This window comes from Bombyx mori, chromosome 5, assembly GCF_030269925.1.
Source record: "Bombyx mori chromosome 5, ASM3026992v2".
NCBI lineage: Eukaryota > Metazoa > Arthropoda > Insecta > Lepidoptera > Bombycidae > Bombyx > Bombyx mori.
Window position 1 is genome coordinate 15913910 of NC_085111.1, and position 21368 is coordinate 15935277.

The window sequence follows — 21368 nt, forward strand, 5'->3', positions numbered from 1 at the left end:
CTCTAAAACCTTCGACATTCATAGTTAAAACTCTCTAAACAACCTCGTTGTCATTTGGTCTCATCGTATGTCAATACCATCCCAAACGGGCACTTCACAACATCTCTGCCACAGATGCCACTTTCAATACGATTAGTCTAACCGTAACCAAGAAGGCTGCAGACTCAGAAACCGAAACAGTAAAAACAACAAACACGAGAATTCAACGTATAATTAAAATGGAGTACTCATTTAAACCAAGTAGATTAACATCTAATAAAATCGATTTGAAACGATTTTTCTAATTTATTTATTGACTTAATTTAGGAATTCATCAAACTCAATCGTCATCCAATTTTTAAAAATGAATGAGGAATCATTTTTTTATACACGGGAACAGTCGTCAACAGTGGGAGTTTAACATTTTAATCAAATTTGATTGAAAGAAATGTGCCCTTAAGATTCCCGTAATCAAATAAAGTCTCCGAAAGCCTTACTTTAAAATATACTTAGCTAAATAAATTAAAATTGACGAGGGACTAGGGAGCATTTAAAGTGGGATATTGTCAGAGCTTCCAAAAGTTGGCATCGTAGTGAAGTACAGATGTTATAAAGAGAAAGAAGGAAAAGTTCAAAGAGCATTGAACTTTTCCCGTTTAATGCTCTCGAGTGATCAACTTTGTATTATTACTGATTGATATTAGAAATAAGATAGTGGAGGTTGAGGACAAATTCCTTGTGAATCCTATGACCATAAATTAATTCGTTATCAGAACATCTACATGCCTCCGTTTTGGAAGTCGATTTTATTCGAGGTTAAACCCCATAGTACGCCGTTCTCCACTATCTACACTAATTACAAGTTAAACATTTGTTATCTCACAAATACCTTCACGTTTTAATGAGAACGACAATTACTCGTGTTACACGAGTGTATCCAATTTAACCACTCTGAAATAAATTATATTTGTTTACAGCGAACATTGAGTCAGTTTTGTTGTAACCGATTAAGATTACTTAGGGAACGCTGTTCTTTGCAGACGTGTTGACGGTATTCGTTCGTTGCTCGAAACTAATTTAATTTTCTTCTAATTATTTCGAACTTGAAACTAGATAACTCTTTTTATTATTATGTTTTATTGCTTAGATGGATGGACGAGCTCACAGCCCACCTGGTGTTAAGTGGTTACTGGAGCCCATAGACATCCACAACGTAAATGCGCCACCCACCTCGAGATATAAGTACTAAGATCTCAGTATAGTTACAACGGCTACCCCACCCTTCGAACCGAAACGCATTACTGCTTCACGGCGGAAATAGGCAGGGCGGTGATACCTACCCGTGCGGACTCCCAAGAGGTCCTACCAGTGATTACGCAAGTTATAATTTTGCGGGTTTGATTTTTATTACACGATGTTATTCCTTCACCGTGGAAGTCAATCGTGAACATTTGTTGAAAATTATATTTGTTTACAGCGAACATTGAGTCAGTTTTGTTGTAACCGATTAAGATTACTTAGGGAACGCTGTTCTTTGCAGACGTGTTGACGGTATTCGTTCGTTTCTCGAATCTAATTTAATTTTCTTCTAATTATTTCGAACTTGAAACTAGATAACTCTTTTTATTATTATGTTTTATTGCTTAGATGGGTGGACGAGCTCACAGCCCACCTGGTGTTAAGTGGTCACTGGAGCCCAGAGACATCCACAACGTAAATGCGCCACCCACCTTGAGATATAGGTTCTAAGGTCTCAAGTATAGTTACAACGGCTGCCCCACCCTTCAAACCGAAACGCATTACTGCTTCACGGCAGAAATAGGCAGGGCGGTGGTACCTACCCGCGCCGACTCACAAGAGGTCCTACCACCAGTAAAGTAGCCTTTCGGCCTTGCAACTTTCGATGCTCATCAATAACCACATGATTTCAACTTAGTTACCTTTTAAACGAGCACAAAAGGCAGACCTGATTTGGCCATCTCAAGCTTTCAGGTATTTCAACTTCGTATTTTTCTTCTAATTGAATCAACAGGTCCAATTAAAGGAGAACAGTCGTTCCTAATATCTAGTTCTTACAATTTTAAGACTAGTCTAATGAAAGTTCTCATCAATTATGGATCAAGGAGGAAGGAGGAAAAAGTGCCATACAAGCTATTTTTGAGCCACAACGAGAAAGAGGCAACGATCTGACAAAATTTTGTTTTAGAGAAACAAACGAAATTGGATAAGATCCTCACATAGATGTACGTTTTAGACTTATTTGGTTTACGAACATAGTTAGCCTAAATCTTCACGAAACAAACTAGTCAATATCTCTATATATAAAAATGAATTGCTGTTCGTTAGTCTCGCTAAAACTCGAGAAGGGCTCGACCGATTTGGCTAATTTTGGTCTTGAATTATTTGTGGAAGTCCAGGGAAGGCTTAAAAGATGAGAAACTATAAAAAAGCTCGGAATTATATAAAAACAAACAATTTTGTTTTTCCTTTGATGTTTCTTTTATTTATCGATTGAGGCACTACGAAGTCTGCCGGGTCAGCTAGTCATCATCAAATAAATATAGCCACTTCGTGTCTTTCATTAATCGAAGTACGGAATCGTTAGATGCTTATTAGGCTACACGCCCAATGTAAATAATCATGTCTTAGCTCAATTCTGGTTTAGGTATTAATACTATTTGAAATTGTAGGGGTAGGCTAAGCGCATGACTTCACGAAATTATGAACAGGTAAATATAGTGAAAATACCGACCATATTTGATGCCATGTCCAATTTTATTATCAATGGACCACGATACGGACCATTTAACACCTTAGGAGTTCGAGGATGGGCACATGTTACTATTTTCAGATAAATAAATGGTATTTTCCTTATATTTCTCGGTTACTTTTTCAGATACAAAATTGTGAATGAGATGAATTTGAGTTGGATACAGTCCCTTTCCCTTACGGTCTTCCGGAACAAATAAGTCTTAAAATAGATAAAGCAGAAAAAAAATCATGCAAAAGTTCTTAATGATTTTTTTTTAAATAAGTTAAGAGTTTATTTTTGTACTTAATCATCGCTGTTCGATCGTATAATTATTATACAGCCCAATAAAATTTCGAACATCAAAGGAATCAGTTCGTCTTATAATATCGCATAATTTCTCGATTATCTTCAAAGAGAATTTCAAAGCTTCACTTTCAAAGAGAATTCCACTTATGTTTATTGTTGACTTTGAAAATTTTAAAACTATTATAAAAAAATCGAGAGTGGCAAAGGAGGTTGGGGGTTAGAGGAGCACCAGAGATCACACTCTTCAATTGTCACATCCCGTCTTCACATTCTTCAATTGTCTCAAATGTCAAGACTTTAATGCTATAAAGCGGTTTGTAGTATAAATACTTGTGTATGTACCGATATGCGTAAAATGTTACCGGTCACCGTTCTCGTCGAACCCGTCGCTTGCGATGAAGGGCTCGACGAGTAAATAAACCCTCACACACAGCCCACTGAGTTTCTCGCCGGATCTTCTCAGTGGGTCGTGTTTCCGATCCGGTAGTAGATTCTGCGAAGCACGGCTCTTGCTAGGGTTCGTGTTAGCAACGTCGTCAGGTTTGAGTCCCGTGAGCTCACCTACTAGTTAAGGTTACGCTGGAATAGCCTCTCAAGGCTAAAAGCTTAGGTAGGAAAAAAAAAAAGCGTAAAATGTTCGTTTATATTGTTAATGAACGTCAGAAGTATGAAGATGTGTATGACACAATTTCGAACACACATTAAATCTTGATAATTTACTAGATTATAGTATTTTCTTCATTTCTGATGAATCGTAGACCTTTAACCTTTAACCTCGCGTTTTTATTGTCATTGTGTTATTCAGAATTTCATTAATAATATATTTTTTTAAATAAGAAATGACTTCTATATTAAACGAATAGCAAAGTAAATTGTTACAAAAAACATAAAAAATCCAAATCTGTTTAACAATAAACAAAGAATTTTGATATAACAAAACAATGAAAAAAATCCGAATTACGATCGTATTACCTGTTTTTTGAAGTTGTTTAAAAAAGTCGAACACATTATAATATTATTTTCCGATAAAATTAATTATAAATTATAATTAGCAAACGCGATCTATTTCCATGTTGCGTGGGCGTTTTTAATGGGAACATATTTGTATAAACGCACATTTTGGCACCTTATATGTATTTAATAATTGGACTGTTTAAAAAACAATACTACGAACAAATCTTACCCTTATTGTAGAGAGCCGTTATTCCAATTATCTGAAAGAAATAAATAAATATTATTTTTTTATTCTTATAATTATATAGATTGAGCATAAAAAACACTATTTGTAGCTTTCTAACAAAAACTCCTTGATAATGTCCGTCCACCTGGTTGGTAATCTTTCTCGACTTCTCTTTCCTTCCACGTGACCTACAACTATTAATTTTTCCAAGTTCTCAGGATTTTGTCGGGCCACGTGTCCGAAGTACTTGAGGAGACGCTGCATACAGATTGTAGATAGACAGACGGGTCTTGACGTTTAGCTCCTCGAGAATTGACACATTTGTTCAACATTATCAAGGAGGCCACAAACACCAGCGTCCCGGGCGCCATTAAGCAGGCCGAATGCAGGCAACATTGGAGGAAGCTGGTGCAAAAGCTGGACCAAGGTGGTCACGACCCTCAGTAATGAGGAAACGACAAAGAAGAAGAAGAAGAAGAAGAAGAACAAAAACTAAAACTTATTCACAGCATTTTCTTCGGCTTTCGCGAGTCGTTCATATAACTAAAACTAGTTTTACGGTTTAATTTTACGTTTTATATTATCGTAATAACCGTTGGAAAGGCGGTTGGCGCTATATTAATTTAATGGCACGTCTGAAGGTTGCGTTAGAATATTACCTCGACTGGTAGAATAAGGTAATGAAATGCATTATGCAGCGCTGTATAGCTGATGCCACGAACTATATTGGCCGTTATGATCATGTTTTTAGCGGAGACGACAAGCTGTAGAAAACTACTGTTAGTACTGGTGGTAGGACCTCTTGTGAGTCCGCACGGGTAGGTACCACCACCCTGCCTATTTCTGCCGTGAAGCAGTAATGCGTTTCGGTTTGAAGGGTGGGGCAGCCGTTGTAACTATAATTGAGACCTTAGAACTTATATCTCAAGGTGGGTGGCGCATTTACGTTGTAGATGTCTATGGGCTCCAGTAACCACTTAACACCAGGTGGGCTGTGAGCTCGCCCACTCATCTAAGCCATAAAAAAAAAACTTTTTTTTAAATATTAAAAAAAAAAAATTATTCATAGTAGTGTAGATTATTATTACGCATCATCTGGCCTCTATATAGGACTGTAACCGTTTTGTTGACGAACGCAATAAATAAATAAAAAATACCATTTTATCTTTGAACGCAGATACGTAGAAATAAATCAACATTAGGGTTATCATAACTTTATGCGCGAACACGAAAATCGTTTCAACGAATCATATACAAACATACGAACTAGTTAAAAGTTCGTCGGAATCCGAAACAGTACAGTTCTCGTGTTGGCTACAATATACTCTCGCTAAATCGATATTCTACCTAAGATTTCGAGATTGTTAACAGGCTATGATCACTAAGCATTTCAAGTCGTCTGGTGTAGTGGTAAGTGACATGGTCACTACACAAGGGAGTCGCGGGTTCGAATCCCGCCAAGGGAGGATATTTGTATGATAAATATAAATGTATTTTCCAGGGTTATGGATGTATCTTAAATATATGTATGTTTATAATAAAAAATCTTATATTTATTTCCGTTATCTGGTACCTGTAACACAAGTTCTTTACGAACTTACCACGGGAACAGTTAACGTGGCGTGATTGTTAAAAAAAAAAGTCCCGGTTGTTAGAGTTTACTCCTTAAGAATAAAATAAATTTTAAGCCTTACAATACGAAAAGTTGATGGGCAGTAAAATAGAGTGTCGACAAAAAAAGCGTTACCTACGTTTTTCATTCAAATAGAATAAGACTTTAACAAGCTTCATTTAAATATCAAATTATATTCAAATGTCACGAACCATCTAGTGTCTTATTTAGTCATATGTCTGTAGGTACTTGAAAATTCTATTAATACGCTTTTATTAACTTCAGACATATGTATGTATGTAGGTAGGTATGTTTGTAACGATTTGAACATGATTTTGACCTCCTTCAAAACGTCGGATTAACTCGAAATTTGGTATACTTATTAAGGACCGATGACAATTCAATAGTAAAAAAAAATTGAAAAAAAAATTAAAAAAATTGAATATAAACTAAAAAATGAAAAATAAATTTTGTAAAAATAGTTTACAAAAACTAACAAAATACGCTCTTATAGAAAATCCAACTAAAAATAGAAAATAAATTTGAATCAAAAATAGTGAAAGAAAAAATGATTTTATTGTAAAAAAGCGTGGCTAGCAGCTAGGCTTTCTAGAATCTACCACCAGATTCAACCCGCTGAGAAGATCCGGCGAGAAACTCAGTGGGTTGGTATTTTCATGGTAATATCGTTAAACAAAAACGTTATTTTTAAAAGGATTCACATTGAAACGTATTCTTTTTCGGAATTCGTTATGAAAACACGACTGCTCTCTTCACTACTAAGGTTTCAGTCGTAAAAACTTCCGAGATTGTGATTAACTTTTCCGAATAATTTCGGTTCGGTAACAAAAAACACAACGTGCTTTATCAAACAGTTGGTTTTTTACGTCGCCGGTATACTAAAAACATTTTTATTTTACAACAACAAAATTGTTTACTGTTTGATCACGTGCCACTATTAATTTAGATTTTTACCTGCCTCGAAAATAAAGATGATAAACTCAAGTCGAGAGTTTGTATCGGGGTTCGTTACGTCGCTTCACCGATTCTGTATAGTTATATGAGTTTTTTGCTCGATAGATATCTATTTTGTTTGGTTAAGATTCTGACATTTGGGTACCTACAGCTGTATTTGTAAATTAATCCGTCTAATTGTTAAAACGTAGAGCAAAAAATGTTAGTTGTCAGTGATCAATCGTCCGTGTAAGCGCAGCGTTGGGCGTCCCCCTGCCCGTTGGACCGATGACTTGCGGCGATATGCTGGGAGAGATTGGATACGGAAGGCGGAGAGGATCGTTCATTGTGGCGGACTATGGGAGAGGCCTACATCCAGCAGTGGAGAGATACAGGCTGATGATGAATCGTCCGTGGAATCGGTATCTTAAGGTTTCACGTAGTTACGTAATTCCTAATCGATTTTATTTCGCATAGACATACGAGCTCTTCCACAATATGATGTTCCGCTGTTATCTAAGCCTATAGACTCAACACTACGCCATAGATCCTATCGCTTTGCTATATGATTTCGAAGTCTCTATTCTTTTGTATTAAAATAGCTGTCGTGATACCCTTTAAACAGTAATTCTTGATTGGGATTTCTTTTTTTCAATTGCTTAGATGGGTGGATGAGCTCACAACCCACCTGGTGTTAAGTGGTTACTGGAGCCTATAGGCATCTACGACGTAAATGCGCCACCCACCTTCAGATATGGGTTCTAAGGTCTCAGTATAGCTACAACGGCTGCCCTACCCTACAAACCGAAACGCATTACTGCTTCAAGGCAGAAATAGGCAGGGTGGTGGTACCTACCCGCGCGGACTCACAAGTGGTCCTACCACCAAATTATAATTTTGCGGGTTTGATTTTTATTCTTCTTCTTCTTCCAGTGCCTCTTCAATCCTGAAGGTATTGCCTCCGTCGAACAGCTGTTCCGGCTGGCTGCAGATAAAAACGAATATAGAAAGCTAACGGCCAACCTTCAGGATTGATTTTTATTACACGATGTTATTCCTTCACCGTGGAAGTCAATCGTGAACATATATTGAGTACCTACGTATTTCATTAGAAAAATTTGTACCCGCCATGAATTCGAACACCGGTGCATCGCTCAACACGAATGCACCGGACGTCTTTATCCTTTAGGCCACGACGACTTGCAACATAAAAAACACGAAACACAATTAACCACAGACCTAATGAAAACCACGTAATTGAGTTCTAATTTATTTGGAAGTTATGTTCCTTGCCTACATCTATATATTAACACGTGAAGGAAAAACTTTGTATCCCTTTTTACGAAAATTGCGCGGACGGAGGAGTATGAAATTTCCCACACTTACAGAGAATATAGAGAAGGAGTGCACAATGATATTTTTTTTTAAATTATGGCTAAAAAATACATTAAATCAATAAAAAACCATTACACACACTATAATGTATTTGACGCACACACTTTTGTTTTGTTCTTGACATCTGTTGTCAAATTGAGAATAGATTAAATATTGTTTATCTTTATTAATATTTTTCTATAGTGTAGTCTTGGCGAAATTTGTGATTATAGAAATATAAAGGTCTTTGAAAATAGAATCTTAATATATAGTGTACAAACTTATAATTTCAATTAATTATAGTCGAATTTCGACTACCGGGCGACCGCTAGTCACAGTAATAGTATGTATATACTACGTATAAATTTAACAGCTCCTAATACTGAAATCATACACTAAAAGTACATAGGCACCTAACAGTACACAAGTACAGCGGCAACCGCTCGTTATTAGATTTCCTTTACATCAATACCGAAAAGGAAGCTTTTACCGGAGAAAACCAATAAGCGACCTCTCGTCCTTAATATTACTTACTACAACCGAAAGCTTAGGTACACACAAGGGCAACTTTCTCTGTACAAATATCTGTTTTGCTTTTTAAATTGTTCAGTGTATTGGCGACCAAATTACCAATGTGGAGTATGTTTACGAAGGCCAGTTAGGAAGATGACATTACTCAGAGTTTACAAAGCAGTTTCTTAAATGTCAATCTCATTTTCCGCTTCGCTTGCTATTATGTACTTATAGACCTCAAAGAGGACAGAATCCGGTCACCGTCCTCGTCGAACACGTCGCTTGTGACTAAGGGCTCGACGAGCGAATTAACCCACAGACCCAGCCCACTGAGTTTCTCGCCGGATCTTCTCAGTGGGTCGCGTTTCCGATCCGGTGGTAGATTCTGCGAAGCACTGCTCTTGCTAGGGTCAGTATTAGCAACTCTCTGTTTTGAGCCCCGTGTGCTCACCTACACATGCTAGGGTAAGCTGACATAGCCTCTCAAGGCTATCAGCATAGGTAGGGAAAAAAAAGAGGACAGAATAGTGGTCCTACACTATGAAATGTATACCGCAGAACAGCGGATGGACTTACGAACTTTTTGCATTAAAAGGTAACTTAACAGAAGTGAATTAAGCGTTTCCTAATGAGTAGCAGAAAGTTTGGCGTGTAAGTCGAAATGTAATTATGAAGGCTGTTTCATTTCAACTATTGGGGCGTGAATCAAAACACAGTAGAACGTGTATTTAAGACTTTTATTGGGTTTAATTACATATAGTTAAAGAAACCAGATTTCTACGTATACAGCACAGGAATCCGGCAAAGTGGAAGGAAAGAAGCATAGGGGGCGTAGTCCCATGCGCTGGTCCGATCAAATTAAGCGTCGTAAAAATTAAGCGGAATCCAGCGTCAATGTCGCTGTCCACTGCGCGGAGGACAGGAGTGAATGGAGGATCATAGTCCTAACAAAAGTGCTCCGTAAGGGTCACGACCCTCAGCACTGAGGAATACGACGCACGGAGGAGGAGCACAGGAATCATACGAGCCGGTGACGGCGTGCGACTAACTTATGCTGTAATCAGTTTCAACCAAACAACACTATGCCAGCACGGCTCATGATCTTCGCCTATCTTAACATCAATGTATCTGCAATACAGACTAGATAAAGCTTGCTGCTGTGCTTGACAGTGATAAAATTGTTTCAATACTTCTAATTAAGTGATTCAGCAATTAGGCTGTGTTAGGACGATCGGTTAAAGTCGGTCCTCAAAATAAACATAATTAAACCCATGAAGAATTTACGGATGCTGATTTTTTTATAAACTTGACTATGTAGCCTCGCGTTAATATAAAATATGCGAAAAAACTTGTTCTTTTTTTTAATGCTTAGATGGGTGGACGACCTCACAGCCCACCTGGTGTTAAGTGGTTACTGGAGCCCATAGACATCCATAATGTAATGCGCCACCCACCTTGAGATAAAAGTTCTAAGGTCTCAAGTTTAGTTACAACGGCTGCCCCGCCCTTCAAAACCGAAACGCATTACTGCTTCACGGCAGAAATAGGCGGTGGTGGTGGTACCCATCCGCGCGGACTCACAAGAGGTCCTACCACCAGTAAATGTTCCCATGTTTCATAAAAAATTTAACAAGAGACATGATCGAGAAGCACTACTACTCATTACAGAGGTTTGTTGAGTCGTTAACAATGATCCTCTTCACACAGTTTTGAGGTTTCATTAAAACACCGTTTTCGTGTGCACGGTCGCTAAAATCGCGTGTAAAATTACTATCATGTTCGAAGTGATAAAAACGTGGAATTAAAAAATGGTTATTCTATCCTTAAATGGTTTTTACTGTCCTAAATGAGCATGTGCTGAAGGCCCACTTAGACTGGGAAGCTCATAGGCAAGATAAAGTTCATAGGTAATTCTAAAGAGCATATCTTGCTTGCACAGAGTTTTCTGCATATATCTATTAATGACGCGTACGTAAAGCAGAGCCCTGAAACTGCAATACTTTAAGACAAATATTTTTTTTTGTATGGAAACTAGCGACATCTTGTAGCGAATGCCCTTAAGCTTATATGTTAAACACAGAAAATAAAAAGTAAAAAATCATATGAGTCTATTTACTATAAACAAATTGATAAAATTTTATCAATTTGTGGTTACTGATAATTTTCAAAATCCTTCATTGAAAATAAAATATAGGATAGGTAATATGTTACTGCCATCTACAGGAGCGATGACAAACGAATCGAAGCGAAGCCATCTACTGGCCGATGCCCGTAAACATTTTTGTTGAGTGCTTGGGTTGCTTATCCATAACTAATTTAAGTGCATCATCGATGACGTAAAGTACACCAGAAATGACGGCAATAATACAATGAAAATAAAAAATGCAATATTAAACCGTAAAAATATTTTTAAATTATGTCTACCTCTCGCGAATGCCGAAATGCATGAGATAGCGTTTAGTATTACCTACACGTGCGGCCGCACAATAGAACCTACTACAATTTATGCAAATTTTTAAATTGAATTTATTCAATATTTACTACTCGTATATTAAGATGACATGTATTATGGTTTAATTACATCTACATATTTTCAAAATTACATCTATTTTCATTTCTAAGTTTGGTAGTCTTTGTAGCTTGATACGATTACAATTTTACAATTTAGGTAACATTTTATAGGATGTGTCTTCAACAAGTCAATCCAAGGTCCAATATTTTTATTTCAAACCTAATCCTGACAACACCTCCTTTTGATAATCTTACTTGAATAAAATATATCTGAATGACAAAAATGTTTGCATCACATTACGTTTTTATCCCTATGAATTAATTCAGTACAGAAATAGGCTCCCATTTCAAATGTATTATTTAGGACGGAAAAAATACAGAGATATTTCTGTACAAAGAAAGAGCTGAGTACTGATCCTCTGTCGATGTCTTTGAAAGGTTTGAAATTTTTATACTTTATCTTGTCTATTTATACCGTAAAGCAATCGGGTTTCAGAAGAGCAAAACAGTATTAGAAATCAAGAGATATTATTAATGGTGCTTGTTTTTTTTCGTTATTGTGCTGTCTTGTTCTATAGTTGTAATGAGCATTGGGTACTTAGCACATTTCTCCTGATTAATTGTGCGCGCATGGCTTATGTTACAAGCAATATATTTTTAATTGTTAGTTATTGTGTATCTTTTCTTTTTTAGCTTGTAATATGTATTGTGTGCCTGATAAATAAATAATTAAATATATAAATAAATACCGAATATTTCGTGCAACATACACTTTCCTTCTACTTCTGCCATATAGTTTTTTTCTTTTCATTTCATTTACTTCAGATTTTACATCCATATTATGTTCATACACATTTCATATAGTATACCGGAATTATAATATAAATAAAATGTCTAGCAAAAAAGTATATAATAATGTCTCTTTGTTTAGTTTCAATTATGTTTTTTCCTCTCTTAAGTCTTCTTCTTCTTCTTCTTCTCCATCGCTCCCTCATTGCTGAGGATCGTGACTCCGTTTTAGCTTGTCGACTGTCAGCCTCCATCGGTTCCGGTCAGTTGCCTGGTGTAGTGCAGCGCTAAGTGGTCCGCTGGTATGCTCGGAGATCTGGTCGGACCAACGTTTGGGGCTCCGGCCTTTAGGACGCTTTCCTTCTACTTTCCCAGTGACCATCAGACGTTCCAAGTTGTCTACACCTCTGCGGGCAACGTGGCCAAAGTAGCGCATTATGCGTTGCAGACAGGTGGCAGACAGGCGTTGAGCGTTCTCCATTTTAAGCTGATGTAGGACCGAGATGTTCGTGCGGTGGGCTGTCTATGGAATCCTTAATTTTAAGTCTATTGTCATTATAAATCAATGTAATTTAAATTGAGAAAATACGTTAAGTCTGCCGTCCAATCCATCAATTTACGGTATTTCATTTTTGCTCATCTCGTAATACCTCTTAAATACGAAGCGCATTCTTTCATTCCCTTGGAATATTCAAATAACACATTTTATATTTTCGGTTCAGCTATTTTAAAACGGCCGACATCTAACAGGTGGGGAATTCATTAGACAATTCATCATTTTATAGGTACACCAATAGAGCGATTTCATCTTTCGTTTATAAATTAGTTTTTTTTCTTTCTTTTTATTGCTTAGATGGGTGGACGAGCTCACAGCCCACCTGGTGTTAAGTGTTTACTGGAAGCCATAGACATCTACAACGTAAACGCGCCACACACCTTGAGATATAAGTTCTAAGGTCTCAAGTATAGTTACAACGGCTGCCCCACGCTTCAAACCGAAACGCATTACTGCTTCACGGCAGAAATAGGCAGGGTGGTGGTGTCCACCCGCGCGGACTCACAAGAGGTCCTACCACCAGTAAAATGGCCGTGCCGTCGATAGTATTAAATTACCACATCCAGCATCACATTTATCAGCTGCCGAACTTCATGGAAAATATAGCGTGTGCTAGGTACCGCAATACATTTGAACAAGCGCTATCCTGCCCTTTAATCCGGATCGCTTGATGACTTTAGGGCTAACGATTTACAAACAGTTACAAGTCGTAATTCACGATCCATAAGTTAATACGTAGACAGAGAACATAAATTAAAAGGCGAAGCAAATGTCTGTTGTTTTATGAATATGGTTATATCCGGCGCCGAACGTGATGCGGTCCGGACAATGACGTATCTTTTATAGCTACAACATTTGTAATTCAAATGCAATAGTAGCTATGTTTACACAAACAGAGTAACGTTCATTTGAGTATTTACGATCGAGATAAGAGATACGCAATTGAAAAAATGCACTCACAAGAAACATATGAGCCCACGATACTCATTTACGTCATGGATATTGAATGAACGTGGTGATATATTTTTTATTTATTGCTCATATAGGTCACCTGACACCTACCACGTAAATGCGCCACCCACCTTGAGATATAAGTTCTAAGGTCTCAGTATAGTTACAACGGCTGCCCCATCCTTTACACCGAAACGCATTACTGCTTCACGGCAGAAATAGGCAGGGCGGTGGTACTTACCCGTGCGGACTCACAAGAGGTCCTACCACCAGTAATCACGCAAATTATAGTTTTGTGCCACAAATAAATCATCATCTCAGCCTTATTTATAGCCGTGCATTGCTGAACATAGACCTATCCAATCGATCTCCAGTGCTGCAGGTGCCTTGTCGCCTGCATATTTTACGATCCTTAAAACTTCTAAAAATTGGGAAGGTAAAAATAAATCTGCCGGCGGCGCTAAATCTGCGGTTGGATTTAATTCAATTTGGATTTGGATTTGGAAATCATAGAAAGAAAAAAAAAACAGTTAGATACTGATTTTAAATCTAAGGCAGATGAGAATGTTTAGTAGTTACCAAACCAGAAATTTCCCATTTTCACAGATAGCAGCCGATACAGACTTAGTTATCGATCAAATCACCGACCCGTTCAGGTCTGAGAAAACAACGTCATACGCCTAGAGGAGCATCGTAAGCCATTTCTATTTGCTCTACTGTTTCACTATATAAACTGCGATAGTTTAATGACGTCGTGATGACGTTACATTATTTTATGACCCGGGGGCCTCCGCTCACGATAATCTATCTCTATATATAAAAATGAATTGCTGTTCGTTAGTCTCGCTAAAACTCGAGAACGGCTGGACCGATTTGGCTAATTTTGATCTTGAATGATTTGTGGAAGTCCAGAGAAGGTTTAAAAGGTTTAAAATAAATATGAAAATGCTCGGAATTAAATAAAAATAACAATTTTGTTTTTCCTTTGATGTCCCCCCCCATCGGACGGATTCCTTTTGTTTGTTTTAAGTTTATTTTATTTTATTTATCGATTGAGGCACTGCGAAGTCTGCCGGGTCAGCTAGTATGACAATAAAAAGTCGGGTTTATTGATATCGATGTGAATCGATTCGGACTACCAGCTTTTTCGTTTTTTATAGGTACCCTATTAAGTACCCAACCTGTCATAATATGTTCACGAGTGACTCAGTGAAAACCAGGAGATTATATCGTGCTGTTTCGTTTCCGTTTAGAAATTGGATTTCAGCTTCATGGCCGTCGAGGGCCAGACCGATACTAACAAAGCTCTTGAAAATAGAGGGAAGCTAGGTAGTCAAAGGTAATCAAAAATTGAGAAAAAAAAAACGTGTGACAGCTGACACTTTATTTTAATTCCGTTTCTGACATACAATTTTTGTTTTTTATTACTAAATACATTAGGCAACGGATCGTAACGTAACAACAAAAGAAAGATCAGCAGATACGAACACAGTAATTATATTATCTAATACTGTAACAATATTGATTTACGAAGCTCTCGAAAGCTCGAGTTCGTTTATACAACTTTTAAAACCAAGTACTTATGTCTAGATATTATTCTGTAGGTCCTTGTCTGCGTTAAAGAACTTTGTTAATTACTTCAGTTTGTATAATTGGCGATATCTTTATCATCTATTTATAGTAGATATTTTTAGGTCACACGTAAAATATTCAAATTCAATGTTAAAAAAATAAACAATTATTCCTTGAATTTTATTGAACATCCACCGTTCAAAAAAAAAAAAAAACTATAATAACGATGTTAATTTACAAAAATCTCACTTTCTAATTACAATTACAATAAAACTTTAATATACTAAAACATAACAAACAAATCGAAAATATTATTATCAATTTTTTTTATTGCCCTTGTAGGCAGACGAGCATACGGCCCACCTATGGTGAGTGGTTACCGTCGCCCATGGACTTCAGCAATGCCAGGGGCAGAGCCAAGCCGCTGTCTACCGCTTAATGCTCTCCACAAGCCTCGTTTGAAGAAGGACATGTCATAGCGCTCGGGAAACACCGTGCTCCCCCCTCCCCCCTCATTTCATAGCCCGATGGTACGTGGCAAAAAATACCTCTGGAAACGCACTGTGGATGACCGCAGTGGCTCCAGGTAGTACGGATATTACGGATAATACGTACGTAGTACGGATTTAAGTAGTAATAGTAGTAGTAATAGTATTTAAGCCCAATAATTTTGAAATTTTAGTCGTGGGTAGATTGTTAAAAAAATGAAGGGAACAGACGCTGAAGCCCTGCGATTCCGATCCGATGACAGATGCAGCCGGCCTTCAGATATTAAGGTTTTCGTGAGTTTCCACGGTAGGTGTTAGTAAACAGACCCCCCCCCCCTTGCCTCATATACTACTATGCCTATATACTCGGACGCAGGTTGTTGAGCGACTGGGGGGTTTTGTCGGTTCAACTCCGAAATGGTCCTCTACCAACTCCAATGCTTAGGCGAAAGTGCGGCGGTTTTCGCCTGACCAAAAAAATCTCTAGATACTTTGTATCTCGGCCGGATACCGAAGTTTGACAAACGGACAAAACCGAGTACGAGGGTCTATCTTCGCATTTTCTATAGACGGTGACGACCTAATACTACCCACCTACAAAATTTACATATTAGATTTAAACATCCAACATAACAGAAGAGATATCACTTTTTTTAGTTTTTAACAAACAAAACTAATGGATTGTGGTAATAAAAATGAAGCATTAACTGAACATATTCTATTACCATAGTTACGTAAAAAAACTATCCCACAGCAACGGTGCATTTTTCGAGATAAAGCAACGTGAATTGCTCTATGAAGAATCTACGACCTGCCAAGCAAATGGGACCCGTTGCAATTTCATGGTAAATCAAATCTTAACCTTAGTTTGTTTTCGGTATTTACGAAGAAGCTCTTTATATTTTTGGTATAAAAGTATATAATATAAACCTAATACATGAATTAAATAATTCCATAACTGAAAAAGAAAATGCCGTCTGAATCGGTTAAGCCTTTTCAGCGGTAACGCTGGTCAAACAAACAGATAACTAAAATTAAATCAATACGGTTTTTTGTTTTGCTTTAATGAAGTGCAAAGATGAGCTAACAAAGAACCATTTTGAAATCACATACAGACACTTTTCGTTTTTTTTTAAAGGGATTTTATGGAGTGGTAACGGAGACCTTTAAGTCATGTCTTATTTTAATTTATATTCATATTTTTATGAAATATGATATTATGGAGTGAAATGAAATGAAGATGATTAATTTGAGACATTAATCAACTGGGATGAAATTAAATGAAATGAAATGAGATGTTATGGGATGAAATGTAATCTCAGTAAAATGGTGGTCATTTACTAAGATTTTTCAGTGGACTTTTTGGAGGATCCCGAGAAGTTACGTCCAGCGGCTTTGTTTCATTTTCCCACATTTGTGCACTTTCACAGATGTTAAACAGTTAATAAACCACCATTATTACACATTTAAACCCGAAGAAACACTAAATAGACAAAATAAAACAAATCACACAACTTCACTCCTCGCGTTCCCGCCAAAAAGTCCACTTTTAGTTTTATTTGTGAATAAGAATTAGGCTAGCGACTGAAGTTTCATTTGAACGTATGTACATGTGTTATAATGTGAGAATACTTATAGTCACTGAGACGAATCGCTTAGAAAAGTTTGACGTCGTTGCGAGCAAGCGCACGTAGTTTCTTTTTTCTTTATTGTTTCTTTAAAATGGTTAATTCATTAAAGTATTTTTTTCCCTATCAACAACGAACACCAATAATTGACATCATCAAAATGAATAAGAGGAGCATAGTGGAGTGGGTAAACGAAGAAAATTTTGGGTATACCGTACCGTAGTAAATGTTAAATCACGACACAAATGAGCCGGTAGCTGAAACCAAGTGTGTTATATGTATTAACGGTCAAAGTTATGATCTTATGGATGTCAGCTGCAATCTAAATCGCAAAGAGCTGATGAGCGACAGGAGCCATTCATGATCAGATGGGCTGTCGGCTCCTGCCTGTTGGGAACAACTCAGTTGTGTTGCAGTTTTATTTATTTATTTATCAGGTATATACATCAGTACTACCATCTATCTTCACTACATAGTATAAAACAAAGTCGCTTTCTCTGTCCCTATCACACTATGTATGCTTAAATCTTTAAAACTACGCAACGGATTTTGATGCGATTTTTTTTAATATATAGAGTGATTGAAGAGGCATGTTTATGTGTATAATAACATCCATTAAATAGTAGAGAAATCAATAATAAATTACAGTTTCCGAAGCGAAATGAGGGCGAGTCGCTAGTATAGAATAAATTAATCCTTTTACACGTCGTATATTATGCCTAAAGACAAAAGTCTTCAACGCTTGCGTACTGCCGGTCATGACATATGGCGCTGAAACGTGGACATTGATCGTAGGTCTGGTCCGTAAGTTCAAAGTCGCTCAGCGTGCTATGGAAAGGGGTATGCTCGGAGTTTCTTTGATGGATCGAGTCAGAAATTATGAAATCCGTCAAAGAACCAAAGTAACCGACATAGCCCTAAAGATTAGCAAGCTGAAGTGGCAATGGGCCGGACATATCTACGTGTCGCAGAACCGATGGCCGATGGAGCAGACGTGTTCCGGACTGGAGACCGCGTACCGGTAAGCGCAGCGTTGGGCGTCTCCCTGCCCGTTAGACCGATGACTTGCGGCGATATGCTGGGAGAGATTGGATGCGGAAGGCGGAGGATCGTTCGTTGTGGCGGACTATGGGAGAGGCCTACATCCAGTAGTGGAGAGATACAGGCTGATGATGATATTATGCGAACAGTAGGTAGTTAATATTTTTCGAGGAGTCTCATGCTTATGTTTGTGGTTGAGAAAGCATTTTTTTCTACCTAATCACTGGTAGCTAAAGGGGCTATTCCAGCTACGCTCGGAGGGGAAAGAAAGTGTAATTGTCACTACGCATGCGTAACGAATTTCAAAACATTTTTAACACTATCAACCGTGAATTCTACACAACTCGTACTACTAAAAAATATTTTAGAAAAAAGGAACACGTATTTGTACCCTAACTAGGAACCCTACTCATTGATATTTACAAGTTATTACCACTAATCGTACGTGTCAACACCTGCCTTTAACAACCTAAATTGGTTGAACAAATCTGTTATGAAACAGCCGAGAACTTGAAAAACGTAAAAAAGCCATAGATAACATAAACGCAGAACAAAGAGGCCCTTTAAATTACATTAGTACGTACAAAAATAGTATTTAATCATTTTTATGCGTATTTAACACAAGTATTTTTTACGATATAATTAACTACCTACTCTAACGGGAACAATGCGAGCATTTGTAATCTGAGTGTTATCAGATCACACGCGTGTCACACGCGACCGTGTTTTTTATATCATTTATATTTCATGTCGTATTTAGTTACTGGGTCTGGTTTTTTTAGAAACGATTTAGATAAATTTTCATAATGTTGTTAGTATTTTAATTCAGCATTATGTGACTTAAAATTTAAATATCGGTGCTTATTTTAATTTTTTTTTATATTTTATTGGAAAAATTGGTACCGGCTTGTGGGATTCGAACACTGGCGCAATCACATCGTTTGTTACTTACGCACCGGGCGTCTTAACCTTTAGGTCACGACGACTTCAGTGAAGTCAGTCACCTAGGGTTTCAAAGATCAATTGCGCAATTGAATCATATTGGTAAGAATGGTATATAAATGACTAATTTTAATTAATTTCATGTTTATTTTGTATATTATCATTCAGCAAATCCTTTTAATGATATTTTGACAATTTTCAACATTATCAGATTTAAAAGGCTTTTAGCTTAATCTTTGCTAAATTATGATATTCTTTCAATATCAAAAAGCTTTTTGTGAATCCTTATAAAACTTAAAAGCATTTGGGGTTTAAAAGACTCCTAAGGTAAGTTTTAAGATAAGTCGAATGAATACTTGCCTCCAATAGGAAAAGCTATGAATGAGGATAAGAGCACTTGCTTGATGTAGCTGTATAATGATAAATATAAGTCTTTGGAGGGAACTAATCGTAAATAATATGATTAAATAAGATTTAGCAAATATCAAATCCCAGATGCTATAATACAGGTGCGTGTACGCATGTCAAGGCCTATTGCTTTTTACATGGTCAAGGTCATCCGCAATATGTTGGCCGTCGCTTTAACTAGCATCCATTACAGTCAATTACTGCTACTTATTGGCGTGGTACTACGTGATTAAAAGTTTCATTAGTCGCGTGTTATTTCTATAAATTCATTAGATAAATATTAATGTGTTGACGTTGGAAAATTTCATGTGGAAATTTCAAAAGTTCCTCAAATCAATCTTCATTCTACTTTAAATTGTCGTTAACTTGGTCAAACTTTTCCGATTAGGATACGGAGGTCCATGATAATTTATTTATGCAAAATTCGAAAACGACTTTCTTCTTTTTCTCCACCTTATCCCATTAGGTGGGGTCGGCACAGCGAATTTTTCTATTTCATTCTCTTCTATCAGCCGTCATCTCAATACTCAATATTCTCTCTCTCTGATATCGTCATTCACACACGCCATCCATGTCTTCTTCGGTCGACCTCTTCCCCCTTTATATTGCACTACCATTTCCATACCTCTCCTAGTCACGTGCATCTTCTCTCTACGCATCACATGCCCATACCGTGCTAACCATACGCTCTTTAATTTGTTAATTATCGGGGCTATTTTCACACTTCCTCTGAAAAATTCGAAAATAACTTTCATCTACAAAATACGCTCCATAATACTTTCGCTACGTATGTACGTCTTGGGTGTATTTTGCGATCCTCATAAAATATGTTCGCTAATTCGTAATTTTAAACGTGCAAAATTAATTTATGAAAAATTAAGGGGATAATGTAAACAGCACGAGTAGATAGCAAGCAATTATCGCATGGTAGCTACTAGTTGTTTTAGTTTTATTATTCAAGGAGGAAACAAAAGAATAAGCTCGTATGGGCTAAACAAAATCACTTCCGCTCACCATCTAGCGGATAATTGGGTCGTTAGTGCAAGTAAAAAGTATAAAATATCACGTGTCGTAAATTATTGTGTCGAAAATTTATATACGATATATATTTATATACTGGTGGTAGGACCTCTTGTGAGTCCGCGCAGGTATGTACCACCACCCTGCCCATTTATGCCGTGAAGCAGTAATGCGTTTCGGTTTGAAGGGCGGGGCAGCCGTTGTAACTATACTGAGACCTTAGAACTTATATCTCAAGGTGGGTGGCGCATTTACGTTGTAGATGTCTATGGAATCCAGTAACCACTTCACACCAGGTGGGCTGTGAGCTCGACCAACCATCTAAGCAATAAAAAAATAAGTCTTCAGTGTCAATAAAATATTAATTAAGTTAGTCAGTACTCGAGAACAAACGAAAGTCGACAGAATCATAAAACTCCGGCAATTTTAATTATGATTTGCTTACTTAGAACGTTCATTCACGTTATATAGGGACATAAAACAACGTAATCGCTCCGCGGGTAATAAAAGATTTACGGAGATCGAACGCTCAATACCGTTACACGACGATGGTACGATGTCCGAAAATATCGTTTAATCACACAGTCTTTGTTTATGAAGTTAGAGCAGGACGATTGTATTTTCCTCCAGTTTTACGGTGAAATATTGAGGAATTACTCGTCATTACGGGATCCTCCCGATCCATTAACGTTGCTTTTAGGTACCACAAGCATAAGTCACCGTCCTCGAACCACGGAGGGCTCGACGAGTGAATTAACCTACAGACACAGCCCATTGAGTTTCTCGCCGGAT

The 21368-nt window shown here is 37.3% G+C and overlaps 1 protein-coding gene across 5 annotated transcripts in view; it reads right to left on the bottom strand.

Moving 5' to 3' along the window:
• Positions 1-21368, bottom strand: part of LOC101742650 (beta-arrestin-1-like) — a 92158-nt gene that overhangs the window by 46179 nt on the left and 24611 nt on the right. For 4 of the 5 annotated variants that reach the window (XM_038010812.2, XM_062668421.1, XM_038010810.2 and 1 more), the window contains 1 exon segment: positions 4221-4251. The exons of the other annotated variant lie outside the window; for it this stretch is intronic. The gene's annotated coding sequence lies outside the window, so the exon portion shown is untranslated. 5 annotated transcript variants of the gene reach the window in all.